The 14,042-nt window shown below is 39.4% G+C and overlaps 1 protein-coding gene across 2 annotated transcripts in view; it reads right to left on the bottom strand.

The window, feature by feature from the left end:
• map3k22 (mitogen-activated protein kinase kinase kinase 22) overlaps nt 1-6,303 on the bottom strand; it is a 114,348-nt gene extending 108,045 nt beyond the window's left edge. The window contains exon 1 of one of the 2 annotated variants that reach the window (XM_063057596.1): nt 5,771-6,303. The gene's annotated coding sequence lies outside the window, so the exon portion shown is untranslated. The remainder of the gene's footprint in view (nt 1-5,770) is intronic. The other variant, XM_063057606.1, reaches the window with a different exon arrangement.
• Nucleotides 6,304-14,042: the final 7,739 nt, after the last annotated feature.

The raw sequence follows: 14,042 nt of genomic DNA, 5'->3' as shown, positions 1-14,042 counted from the left end.
GATACTGTACATCTGATTTTAGCTTTTCCTTCTCAAATTTCAGTGTGACTTCAATCATATTATGATCACTTTCCCTGAAGTTCTTTTACTTTAAGCTCTATAATCAGGTCCGGTTCATTACACAACACCCAATCCAGAATAGCTGATCCTCTTGTGGGCTCAACCACAAGCCGCTCCAAAAAGCCATCTCATAGGCACTCTAGGATTTCCCTCTCTTGGAATCCAGCACCAACCTGATTTTCCCAATCTACCTGCATATTGAAGTCCCCCATGATGATTGTAACATTGCCCTTTTGGCATACGTTTTCTAACTCCCTGTGTAATTTGCAGACCACATCCTTACTACTGTTTGGGGGTCTGTATAAAACTCCTTTCAGGATCTTTTTACCCTTGCAAATCCTTAGCTCTATCCACAGTGAATCAACACCTTCCAACCCTATGTCATTTGATTTGATTTCACTTTTTACTTTTCACTTTTTAATGAACAGAGCAATGCTACACCCTCTGCCTTCCTGCCTGTCCTTTCTATATAATATCTTTTATTGGACATTAAGCTCCCAGCTATAATCTTATTTCAGCCATGATTCACTGATGCCTACAACATCAAACATGCCAATCTGTAACTGTGCTACAAGTTCATCTACCTGGTAATGTTGCATTATGTCAATTCATCAATATTGTAAACAAAGCAACAACTTGATATATCCTTTAAAAATTGCAAAAGAGCCCAAACAATTAAACAAAATGGATGCCAGTCCATTAAGGGCATTGACCAAAGGTTTCTTACGATTTCTTTCCAAGAGGTAGAGAGGTGGAGGATATTAAAACTGTAATTTCCGAGTGTGGATTCTAAGTATTCATGAAAACATACTCTTGAAAGCATGGGGACTGGAAAAGAAGAACTAAAATCTAGGGTTTTCTCACCATCACTATTACAAAAGATTTCATGGAAAAATAGTGACAGTATATACTGTGTCATTCACTCTCTCAGACTGGCAACATCATGTAGTCAGATATTAGTTGATCGGCATCCCAACTCTATTTTCCCATTTTTATTCCATTTGCCTTGAGGCCATCACCAAACAAAAAGTGTCTGCCTTGAAGGCTGAAACTGTCTCAGCATTAACAGACTTTCGAAGGAGTGAGCTCACCGAACAAAATTATGTTAAGCTACCAAAATAAGTGCAGAAAACATTTTTAATAATGATAGAAAGAAGTTGCAAGTATTTAGCCATATACTTCACATTTTGCACATTTGAACAGAGCATCAGTGAGGAACAATTAAAACCAGACTTACAAAACACATTAAAAAGCCAATTACTTATCAATCATTGATTGAACACACTGAGACCACAAGGATTCCACTCATACCTTTATTGTACTAAATTTTCACAATGTTCTTATTACTGTATACTAAACAAACTACCATTTGAATTGAATAAGACAATGTTGATTAACAATGGTGGTATCATATAAACATAATGATGATTGACAATGTAATACATAAATGTATTAGGATATTAATTGAAATGATGACTAACATATTCTAAATGATGACTTAAGGAAATAATCACATAGAAGTAATATATGAAAGAAAGACCATACTGTACTTCCTGGGCAGTCCATTAGTATTTGTTTCCACTCTTGTTCTATGGGTTCTAAATTTCGATAGAAGCAAATATGAGATCCTCATGAGCCGCCTTAGGTGAGCAATTTGGGAAATGCTCTCTTTGCATTCTCAGTGTTTCATGAGGCACGGAACAAGTAAGAAGCTGCAGTTTTTGAAGGAGGCTTTGGAAACATACTGGAACTTTTTCAGTGTCTACCTAGCGATTTCTTCCCACAATGGATTATCTATCACACCAGATTGGAACAGATTAACTATTTTAAGAGTCTGAAGTCATGAATGCAATTTACCTGCCCAGGACCTCAATCGTGGACTGGAAAGGATGCCAACATTGATTCACTCATCCTCCAGTGGATTTGGAGAATGTTGTGGAAACAGCAAGAATGGTCACTTTGATCATTTTGCACTAAAATAGACTTCATTTTTTTGTTCTAATTGTGTTTCTTCTTGTAAAAATTATATATAACTTATGTTCAATTGATGTTTTTCTTGTAAATACTGCTTATGTGATGCTATGTGCCTGAAATACTGCTGTGAGTAAGCTCATTACTGAACTTATGCATTTGACAATAAACTCAACATTGACTTTGGCTTTGACACACCTCCAGTTCTTTGCATAGTAGGTGTAAATAATCCCAACCTCACACTCACGTGAAATTACAAAGGCATCTGCATTACCATCAGCTTGATAGAGCTGACTACCACCTAGGTTGCTCTGTCATCTTGAGGTAGCATGCCCCAAAATTGTGGTGCCACAACAGTTGGATCTCTACAAAATCCAGCATTTTGAACACCTATGAAGGGACTCTTGATTTTCCCAGAAGAAAACACTTGGACTAGTTTGATGAGAACGACCGGGTTACTTTAGCGCTATTTCATTGTAAATGAAATGTCCCTGGATTAGAAATTGCCCAAAGGGAAGCAAGTCCTTTCTACAGACACCTGAACAATGAGGTTCAACGGAAAATCTAATGACCAATAGGTCGGATGTTGGAGAAACTGAACTTGAACTATCTATAGACAATATCTCAAGGTGATGCAAGATAACCACAGACTTTCCCTTCATAATACTTCCAAATTGACAAGTGAATTATTGTGAGCAGCCTTACACCTACAACTACTCTGCCGTGGATGGTCCCAAACTTGACCGTGAAAGGAGACAGGTTGGGCATGGGGCTAGCAACTATATCCCACTGAAAACCCAGAGTCGCTCCAAAGATCTCATTCCTGGAAGAGGAAGGGTCTTCAAAGATGGGCTAACATACGGACAACTTGAAAGACTAGCTCTGGACTGGGAAGCTGCTGTCATTAACCTGTGCCCCAGTAGGGGTAAAGGGCTTAAGTAAGCAAGCAACACGTACAACCCCAGCACTGAGGCGCCGTTAATTCAGTTGGCTCTGATGGGCAGGACATTGCTGATACCAAATTCCAACAGCAGGCACTTTACTTCAAGTTACTTTATGGCAAGGAATTGCCAGGTGAACAGCAGAAAAGATTCAAAGATATTCTCAGTCTGTTTGAAAATGTGCAGCATTCTCACCATCAAGCAGGAATTCCTAGTCCATGGCTGCTCAATGAAGAGCTGGAGTAGTTTGAGAACCATGAGACCTTGTGTTCAGAACATATCAAAGCCCAGCATGAATGATGGAAAGAGTGCACCATCTCCCAGCAGGTACCTGCCTCAACAGTGGCAAGTCCAGGATCCCACAATAGCTTCATTAGAATCTACAGTACTGGTGTGAAAGCAGGTCATCATTGGCTCCAATGAATCACCTAAAAAGGTGGGATTGAGCTATTGCTCAAAACATCACGTGCAGAAGCAATTCAAGTATACCCTTCGGCTACAAAGGTAATGACAGCACATCCAGGGTTAAGACAGTGTAGCTTTAATAGGAAGTAAGCTTTTAAAAACCAACAGAAGACAACTAAAAAAGTCATTAAGAAGGTAAGGGTGGAATATGAAAGTAAGCTAGCCAATAATCTTAAAGAAGATACCAAAAGTTTCTTCAGATATATAAAGTGTAAAAGAGAACTAAAGGTGGATACTGGACCATTGGAAAATGAGGGTGGAGAGGTAATAATGGGGGACAACAAAATGGAAGACAAACTGAAAAGTATTATGCCCCAATTAAGGATGAGGTCTCAGGGGGCACATAATAAAATAGGCTGAAGTCAGCATGGTTTCCCCAAGGGAAAATTTTATCTGACAAAACTGTTGGAATTCCTTGAAGAAATAACAAGCAGGATAAACAAAGCAAAATCAGTAGATGTACTTCGATCTTCAGAAGGCTTTTGACAAGGTGCCACACATGAGGCTACTTAACAAGCTATGAGCCCATGGTGTTACAGGACAGATTCTAGAATGGATAAAGCAGTGGCTGCTTGACAAGAGGAAAAGATGGGAATAAAGGGAGCCTTTTCTGGCTGGATGCCAGTGACTAGTAGTGTTCCAGAGGGGTCTGTGTTGAGACCGATTGTTTTTACGTTACGTTAATGATTTGGATATTGGCATTGATGGCTTCATTGGAAAATTTATAGACAGTAAAAGATGGCAGATGAAATACAGTGCTGGGAAGTATATGGTCATGCACTTTGGTAGAAGAAATGAATGGGATTGACTATTTTCTAAATGGATTGAAAATACAAAAAAAAACTAAGGCGCAAAGCAACTTGGACTTCTTGTGCAGGATCCCCTGAAGGTTTATTTGCAGGTTGAGTCGGTGGTGAGGAAGGCAAATGCAACGTTAGCATTCATTTCAAGAGGACTAGAATATAAAAGCAAGGATGTAATGCTGAAATTTTACAAGCTGGTGAGGCCTCACTTGGACTATTGTGAGCAATTTTGGGCCCCTTATCTTAGAAAGGATATGCTGAAATTGGAGAGGGTTCAATGGAGTTTCACAAAGATTATTCCAGGACTGAGTGGATGTCATATGAAGAGTGTTTGATGGCTCTTGGCCTGTATTCACTCGAACTCAGAAGGAGAAGGGACCTAATTGAAATCTATTTAATAGTGAAAGGCCTTAATACAATGGATATGGAGAGAATGGTTTCTGTGGTGGGACAGTCTAGGAACAGAGGACACAGCCTCAGAATAGAGGGGCATCCTTTTAGAATGGAGATGAGGAGGAATTTCTTTAGCCAGAGAGGGGCGAAACTGTGGAATTCTTTGCCACAGCCTGCTTTGGAGAGCAAGTCTTTATGTATATTTAAGGCAGAGGTTGATAGATTATTAATTGGTCAGAGGATGAAGTGATACACGCCAGAAGACTGAAGCTGAGAAGAAAATTGGATCAGCCAAGATGAAATGGCAAAGCAGACTGGACGGGCCAAATGGACTAATTCTGCTCCTATATCTTATGGTCTTTAAAAGTAATTGCTTTGTATTAATATCCTTAAAATCCTCAAGAAACCAATATTCATTACTGCACTTTCATGTTAAGAAGTTCATTGCACCAGAGGAATGTGCAGTGTGCGTAGCAATCTGAGAGTTTAGAAATTAATATTTCGTTATTGCACAATGATTACTCCATTTTGTTCATGCAAATACTGAAGAAATTTGTTGTGACAAAGAAATGCTTCTCAAGCTTGTAAATAAGTTGTTGCAAAGGGACGTCTAACATGTGAGGAAATGCATTTGTTTATAATTTATGGATGTTTGCATAGTCCGGACATAACCCTATTTCAGCAGATTTTTCAACGACTGACAAGGTCCGCCGTTCAAATCGCAGAATTTTTATCCTGCTCCTCAGCCTTCCCACTCAACAACAATCTTCTCGAAATACTTACAATCAATTGAAAGTGACCAAAAACCACCTCATTGCAAGAAAACAAAGTTCAGGCTAGGATCCGTTTTTTTTAAAAGCATGCTTTTTCTACCTACCATGAACAAGTGTAGACATTATCAGATCATTCAGGGAGCAGATCGCAAATTTAAATTATTGTTTAATATGTACAGGCACATTATAATACACTCGCCGAAGTTGAAGACCAACTTGCGTAAATTTTTATTTATTTAAACATAGCAAACCGGACAGAAAATATCTTAGTGAAGCAAGCCGATTCACTTCCTGGACAAGTTAAAAAGATTGCAGAACAGACAATTTTTCGACATTAGCAGCTACATAAAAAAAGACAACCAACCTTTGACTGGCTTGCAGCTTAAAGTGTTCCTAGTTTGAAGAATCCTAAAAACACCAATCATCGAAGTATCAAAATTTAGGTTTTACCCCAGGTTTCCGACTCACTTTAATCGTCGAGTTTTCTGCAGTGTTTTTTTTTCACTTGCTCACGTCCGGAGTGCCTTCCTCTTCACTGGACTGCGTGCCTGTATGTGTTACGATACAGGAACCAGCTCCGCTAGCTTTAGTGACCTGAAGCCAGCGGCTACGAGTTCCTCACTATTCGGGTCTCCGGGACACAACTCTCTCCTTTACTCATTTGCAACTTTGCAGATCCCAACTAAAAGAAAAGCTGAATAGGGCAAAACTTCCTTGCTCATCCGGTCTTTATATAACTTCTTTTTTCTTTTCTCCAATGCAAATAAATCAATGCAAAATTCCACACCCCAAAATCGCACTTCGTCTTCTTCAGCTGCCTAACTTCGACCCTCAATCTCTGTTTCTTACTTTCAACCACCCCACTGTTTTTTTCCGTGTGAAAGTTCGGCATATGCGTGCGTCAATGTAATATGAGCACCAGAAAACCATGACGTGGCGCACACCGCCTCATCTTCTGTAATTGGCACTGCACACATACACACCCGTACCGTACTGTATTAGATGGAGAAAAGACTGCACACCGCTGAATTGTCCCAGGTATTAGGCGGCGAGCACCAATTACTTAGTTAACATCAACTGAAGTCAACCCACAGCTGTCAGGAAAAAAAAATTAAGCATTAACTTTAGGCATAACTGAAATAGATTGTTAATATATAGATGCTTAATTTTCAAGATTTTTTGTCCAAGTGGTGTGTATTGTCACGTGCACAAGCACAGTGAGGTACAGGTACAATGAAAAACTTGCTTTCAGCAACATCGCAGACACAAAAAAAATACATAAATTATGACTTAGGAGCAGAATGAGGCCATTTGGCCCATCAAGTCTACTCCACCATTTCATCATGGCTCAACCCCATTTACCTGCCTTCTCCCTGTAACTGTTCACACCCTGACTAATCAAGAAACTATCAATCTTTGCCTTAAGTACACCCAGTGACCTGGCCTCCACAGTGGCCTGTGACAATGAATTCCACAGATTCACCAGCCTCTGGCTGAAGAAATTCCTCCTCATCTCCATTCTAAATGGACGTTCCTCTATTCTGAGGCTATACCCTCTGGTCCTAGACTCCCTCACCATTGGAAACATCCTCACCACATCCTGCCTCATTTTTCTAAATTCCAGCAAGTAAAGACCTAGAGACATCAATCGCTTCTCATATGATAAGCCTTTCATTTCCAGAATCATTTTTGTGAACTTCCCAGGCACCTTTTCTAATGTCAGAACATTCTTTTAAAAAAAGAGACTCAAAACTGCCTACAATACTCCAAGTAAGTCTGATTTTATTCCTTCTACCAAAGTGTAACACCATACACTCCCGACACTGTATTCCATCTGCCACTTTCTTTGCCCATTCTCCTAAGCTGTCTAAGTCCTTTTGTAGCCTCCCTTCTCCCTCAACACTACCTCCCCCTCCACCTATCTTCGTATCGTCTTCAAACATAGCCACAAAACCATAATTTCTGCCATTTAAATCATTGAAATACAATGTAAAGAGAAGCGGACCCCAGCATTGACCTCTGCAGAACACACAAGTCACTGGCAGTCAACCAGAAAAAGCTCCCTTTATTCTCACTCTTTCCTCCTGCCAATCCAGCCAATGCTCTAGCTATGCTTGTATCTTTCCTGTAATACCATGGGCTCTTAACAGCCTCATGTGTGCAACTTATCAAAGGCTTTCTGAAAATCTAAGTGAATAACATCCACCAATTCTCCTTCGTCTACCCTACTTGTGCTATTCTCAAAGAATTTCAACAAATTTGTCAGGCAAGGTTTTTCCCTTAAGGAAACCATGCTGACTTCAGCCTATTCTATTGAGTGCCTCCAGGGTACTGGTGAGGAGGTACCTGGAGTATTGTGTGCAATTCTGGTCTCATTACTTGAGGAAGGATATACTGACTTTGGAGGCGGTACAGACGAGGTTCACCAGGTTGATTCCAGAGATGAGGGGGTTAGACTATGAGGAGAGACTGAGTCGCCTGGGACTGTACTCACTGGAATTCAGAAGAATGAGAGGAGATCTTATAGAAACATATAAAAATATGAAAGGGATAGATACGATAGAGGCAGGAAAGTTGTTTCCACTGGTAGGTGAGACTAGAACTAGAGGACATAGCCTCAAGATTCAGGGGAGTAGATTTAAGACAGAGATGAGGAGAAACTGCTTTTCCCAGAGAGTGGTGAATCTGTGGAATTCTCTGCCCAATGAAGCAGTGGAGGCTACCTCAGTAAATACATTTAAGACAAGGTTAGATAGATTTTTGCATAGTAAGTTAATTAAGGGTTATGAGGAAAAGGCAGGTAGGTGGATATGAGTCCATGGCCAGATCAGCCATGATCTTATTGAATGGTGAGCACGCTCAGCCAGCCAGATGGCCTACTCCTGCTCCTATCTCTTATGTTCTTATGTACCTCAAAACCTCTTCCTTAATACTGGAATGCTAACATATTGCTAACCACTGATGTCGGGCTAACAGGCATATAATTTCCTGTCTTTTGCCTCCCTCCCTTCCTAAAGAGTAGAATGATATTCACGATTTTCCAATCCCTCCAGAACCATTACAAAATTCACTGATACATGAAAGATCATTACTAATTTCTCCATAGTCTTTTCAGCTAATTCCTTCAGAACTTCTGGGTGCAGTCCATCTTTCAAGGTAACTTAGACCTTTTGGCTTCCCAAGCACCTTCACTCACTTCTTTCCCCTGACACGCTTGAACTTCTGGCATTCTGCAGGTGTCTTCTCAGGTGAAGTAGGATGCTAAACACTTATTCATGTTGTCTGCTATTCCCTTGTCCCACATTACTACCTCTCCAACAGTTTGATAATTACTCTTGCCTCTCATTTATACTTCATGTACCTGAAAATTTTTGGTATTCTCTTTTATATCATTGCCTACCGTGCCTTCATATCACATCTTTTCTCACCATATTGCTTTCTTTCAGTTGCCTTGTATTGGTTTTCAAGTGTTTCCCAGTCCTCTAATTTCCCACAAATTTTTACCATATTGTATGCCCTCTCATTTGCTTTTACGTTTTCACTTCCCATACTAACTGACGCAAACAATTTCAGCTTCTCCCTCTCAAACTGCATGGTGAATTCTATCATATTATGATCACTGTCTTCTAAAGGTTCCTTTACCTTAAGCTCCTTAATCAAATCTTGTTCATTACATTCCCCTCCCATGCCAGAATTTCCTTTTCCCTAAGTGGGCTCAACCACATACTACTCTAAAAATCAATCTAAGCATTCTACAAATTCCTTCTCTTGGGATACAGCATCAATGTGATTTTCCCAATTTACCGACATACTGAAATACCTCATGAATACCCCATAACAGGTCCTGACAAAGGGTCTCGGCCCGAAACGTCGACTGTACCTCTTCCTAGAGATGCTGTCTGGCCTGCTGCATTCACCAGCAACTTTTATGCATGTTGCTTGAAATTCCAGCATCTGCAGATTTCCTCGTGTTTACTGATCTTTTTACATGGCTTTTCATTCTCCCATTGTAATTTAAAGCATTTTTGCATGGCTTTTCTGTTTCCCTTTAAAACTTGAACCCCACATCCTGGCTGCTTTTCGGAGGCCTGCATATAACTCCCATCAGGGTCTTTTTACCTAGCCGTTTCTTAACTCTACCCACAAGGATTCTGTATCTTCTGATTCTATGAACTAAGAAAATTTAGAACTAAGAACATAGCAAGAAAAATCAGGAAGAGGCCATTTAGTCTTTAATAAGATGTGATTAACATACGAGTGCTGTACTCACTGGAGTTTAGAAGAATGAGGGGGGATCTCACTGAAACCTACTGAATATTGAAAGGTCTAGATGGAGTGATCATAGAGAGGGTGTTTCCTATAGTGGGAGAGTTCATAACCAAAGAGCACTGCCTCAGAGTGAAAGAACCTACCTTTAGAAATGAGATGAGGAGGAATATCTTTAGTCAAAGCGTAGTGAAACTGTGAAATTCATTGCCAGAGCTGATTGTGGTGACAAAGTCATTTGGGATATTTAAAGTGGAAGTTGATAAGGTCTTGATTAGTCAGTGTGTCAAAGATTACTGGGAGAGAGCAAGAGAATGAGATTGAGAGGGAAAATAAATCAGCCACAATCAAATGGTGGAGTGGACTCAATAGGCTGAATGGCAGAATTCTGCTCCTATCTCTTATGGTCTTCTGATCCAAAATGCTCTCATACTACACCAGCTTTTCTCGTTGCAGATACAGTTAAACTGCTTAATATTCTCTGTATATTTCAATGTCATGGCTGAATACCAAATACTTATATCATAATACTCACAGACAAAATTAGAAAACAGATATAAGCAGAGAAATTCTATTACACAATATACAGTGGATTCCAGTTAATTAAGCAATCAGTTGATCAGGGCAGCCACATATGGGACAACTCTTAAAGAAGAAAAAGAATCAAGAAAATAGCCGTGATTTCCTTCATTTATTTTGGACACTATGCCGTTTAATTGGAGCTGGAGACGATTGCCGAACATTTTTAACTAGTGTGAGTCACGGTGCTCATTGTGTGGCCGTTAGAAACTACACTGTGTTTAGTGCGAATAGTTCTTAAATATAGTCAGTTGCGTGTGTTTGTGTTCAGAGTGGTAATTTTTGGTACTGATAGTTGGCAAGTAATTAACAGTAAGACAATTCAGAAAATATTTTGCTCTCTGCAGTTTCAAACATTCAGGCTTGGAGGTGCCAGAAATGGCTGACAGTGCAAATTAAATGATTTCTGTACTTCAATAAGTTAGAAACTATGAAGAAGTTGAAAATATCAACAATCATCTTAAATTTTACAGTGAAGATTTGGAGGATGCAATCCTTGAAAGCACTATTTGAAGGCAGTCCACCATCTGCACTATGTATCAGCATTAATTTTGTTCACTTATAGTCAATCAAAAGAACCTGTCAGTGTATACTGAATATATTCCTCTGTTGATAACTACTGGGAACTAATACAACACTTTTTAAATAATATTGTAGTAGCTTTGGCAGAGTTCTAATTTATTCTAAATTTCTAATTTATTCAAATTACATAATTTGTTTCTCAGTTAAATGGTAGTTTGTCTTTTTCATACCTTTTTAATTACGTCCATGAAACTTGGGGCAGGCGCTCAATTGGGCTAACGTGTACTAGTCCCGAAGTGTCCCAATTTATCTGAATCTACTGTGCTTTGATGTGGACCTGTAGTAAATACAAAATGCCTGATGATGATGCAATTGAGTAAATCAAACTTAAACTGGCTCTATAGCCCCACCATTGAAAACCTAGAGTGAGTGCACATAAGAAAAAGAAGTACAGGATATTTCAAAATAATTTTTTTAATGAAAATACAGTGACAATTATATACTTATTCCCCTTTTAATTTTTTTCTCACCTTCTTTGAGCTGGTTAAACTGAAAGAAAGTGAAATGGCACAATCTCAGGCCAGTAATTTATGATCAAGGGGCCCTAGGGCAAGTTGTAGCACAGTCAGGTGCTGACTGTTCTGCTCCAACATCATGCCCAGATCCAGAAAATCATCCATTATCTTTGTATGAGAGTAAGCTCTGAACTACAAGCCCCTGCCCAGTAGGAAGGCTTTCCTTCTTCTTCCCTGTTCCATTGTGCAGAAGATACCAAGCTTAAAAACACGTACCACCTGGCTCAAGAATAGCTTCTATACTGCTGTTATAAGACTCTTGAACAAATCTCTTGTACAATAAAGATGAACTCTTGATTTCTCAATCAATCTCAGTATGTTAGTCTAACTACTATATTCTCTGTAACACTATATTCTATATTTTGTTATTATTTTGTCTTTTGTAGTACTTTGATATACTTATAATTGGAATGAATGGTCTGTCTGGATGGCGTACAAAACAATGCTTTACACTGTACTTTAGTACATGTGACAATAGTAAACAATTACCAATTGATTGCTATGGAAATGTGTAGTACTGTATTTAGAAACATAGAAAACCTGCAGCACAGTATAGACCCTTCGGCCCACAATGCTGTGCTGAACATGTACTTACTTTAGAAATTACCTAGGGTTACCCATCGCCCTCTATTTTTCTAAGCTCCATGTACCTGTCCAGGAGTCTCTTAAAAGACCCTATCGTATCCGCCTCCACCACCGTCAACGACAGCCCTTTCCACGCACTCATCACTCTCTGCATGAAAAACCTACCCCGACATCTCTTCTGTACCTACTTCCAAGCACCTTAAAACTGTGCCCTCTTGTGCTAGCCATTTCAGCCCTGGGCAAAAGCTTCTGACTATCCATGCCATCAATACCTCTCATCATCTTATACACCTCTATCAGGTCACCTCTCATCTTCCACCACTCCAAGGAGAAAAGGCCAAGTTCACTCAACCTGTTCTCATAAGGCATGCTCCCCAATCCAGGCAACATCCTTGTAAATTTCCTCTTTAATACCCATGTTTCCATATCTTGATATTGCTCCTCCATGCGATCCACCTGGGTGGTGGGGTGGAGATACGTTTCTACTACAGAAGGTGTAAGGCACTTCTTCCCTCCTCTAACTTGCAGGTCACCCTTGGGCAAGATGTAGCACCTGCTTAGCCCCCTTCCCCCCACTGATCATGCTTACATGAAGCCACGGGAGCAGGTGGTGGATGGTCATATGAGCAGCTGGTGCATATCACAAGTCCTGGTTATGCGATCACTGAAGCCAGGAAGACAATCTCGGAAGAATATAGATAATGGCTGGGGTCACCAGTGTTGTAAAGTTACTGCCCAGAAGAAGGCACTGGCAAATCAATTCTGCAGAAAAAATTGCCATGAACTATCATGGTCTTGGAGACCAGGATTGCTCACGTTATACAACACGGCATATAATGATGCTGCTGATGAGATCCACATATTGAAATTTGTTTGTGATCCTTTCTAGTTCATGATCATCATACTTTCAACATCTTCATCCCTCATTTGGATGGTTGTAGTTTGCTTGCCATTCCAGAGACTCCAACAATAATTAAGGCTGATACTTTAATAGAAGCAAAGACACATATTGCACAGTAAGAAACTATTCAGAACACCAAGAAAAAGCTTCATTGTCAGAGGTACCATTGTTGGGAGATTGAATTGAGACGCTCTTTGCCCTTTAGACATAGAATATCCGATAATACTATTCAAAGTAGAGTGATTGATGTTACAGGACAGTATTTTTTTTTACCAAGATCATCAAAATAACCTCTTGTAGTTATCACATTGATTTTGGAAGTACTTTGCATTGTAATATTCCCCTTTACTAGAACAATAACCACTTAATTGGCCATGACATTCTTTGGGACCATCTGAGAACATGCAAGTTATTGTTTTAAATGCAAACTCTTTATTTGTCCAAATGCAATTCAGGGAAGACCTTCAAAATTATATTGTTAATCTATTGGAAACCTGTAATGAAAGCTGAAAATTTATAAAATTCACAGTTTCCAGCAGCTGTGTATTTCAAATTTACTGATGGAGTAGCTTCCCAACCTTTCATCAGCAGATCTCTATTTTCATTCCATTTATCAAGTAATGTTCTTAAATATAAAAGATGCAAGTGGTTGTGAAGAACATTTCTAATAGTGAATATCTCTGCATTTTGTTTGTTCCCAATTTGCCAAACTGAAGATTATCTGTTAACCACATATTTCCTGTCAGATTGTCAAAACATTTATACTACAACGTCTCTCACTACTTTCAAAAACTTTATCTCACAGAATCTTCCCTCTATTTGTTTTCTTTAGCATATCATCTGTGTATGTGAGACATAGTACATAAGCCACAATGTGGCTTTAAAATGTTCTGAAGCATGTAGAAAGAATAAACTGATATTCTGCCATACATTAATTCTAATCTTAATCCTTTGATTACACACCCCATTGTGTACCTCTGTGGGTTTTGAACTACAGGATGACAGCCCAATTGAAAATCAAAATACTGCAGATGCTGGAGATCTGAAATAAAAACGTGAAATACTAGATGGCCAGGTATTTGTGGGAGGAAAGAAAAAACGGAGTTAGCATTTCAGAACTGAACTGACAAAAGGTTTTCAACTGGTAATATTAACTCTACTTCTCTTTCCACAGCAGATCTCTAAACTGATAATAATTTCCCATTTTT

This window comes from Mobula hypostoma, chromosome 1 (assembly GCF_963921235.1).
Source record: "Mobula hypostoma chromosome 1, sMobHyp1.1, whole genome shotgun sequence".
In the NCBI taxonomy this organism is placed as follows: domain Eukaryota; kingdom Metazoa; phylum Chordata; class Chondrichthyes; order Myliobatiformes; family Myliobatidae; genus Mobula; species Mobula hypostoma.
Note: the sequence above shows the minus strand (reverse complement) of the source record. Positions and strands in the feature narration are given on the sequence as shown.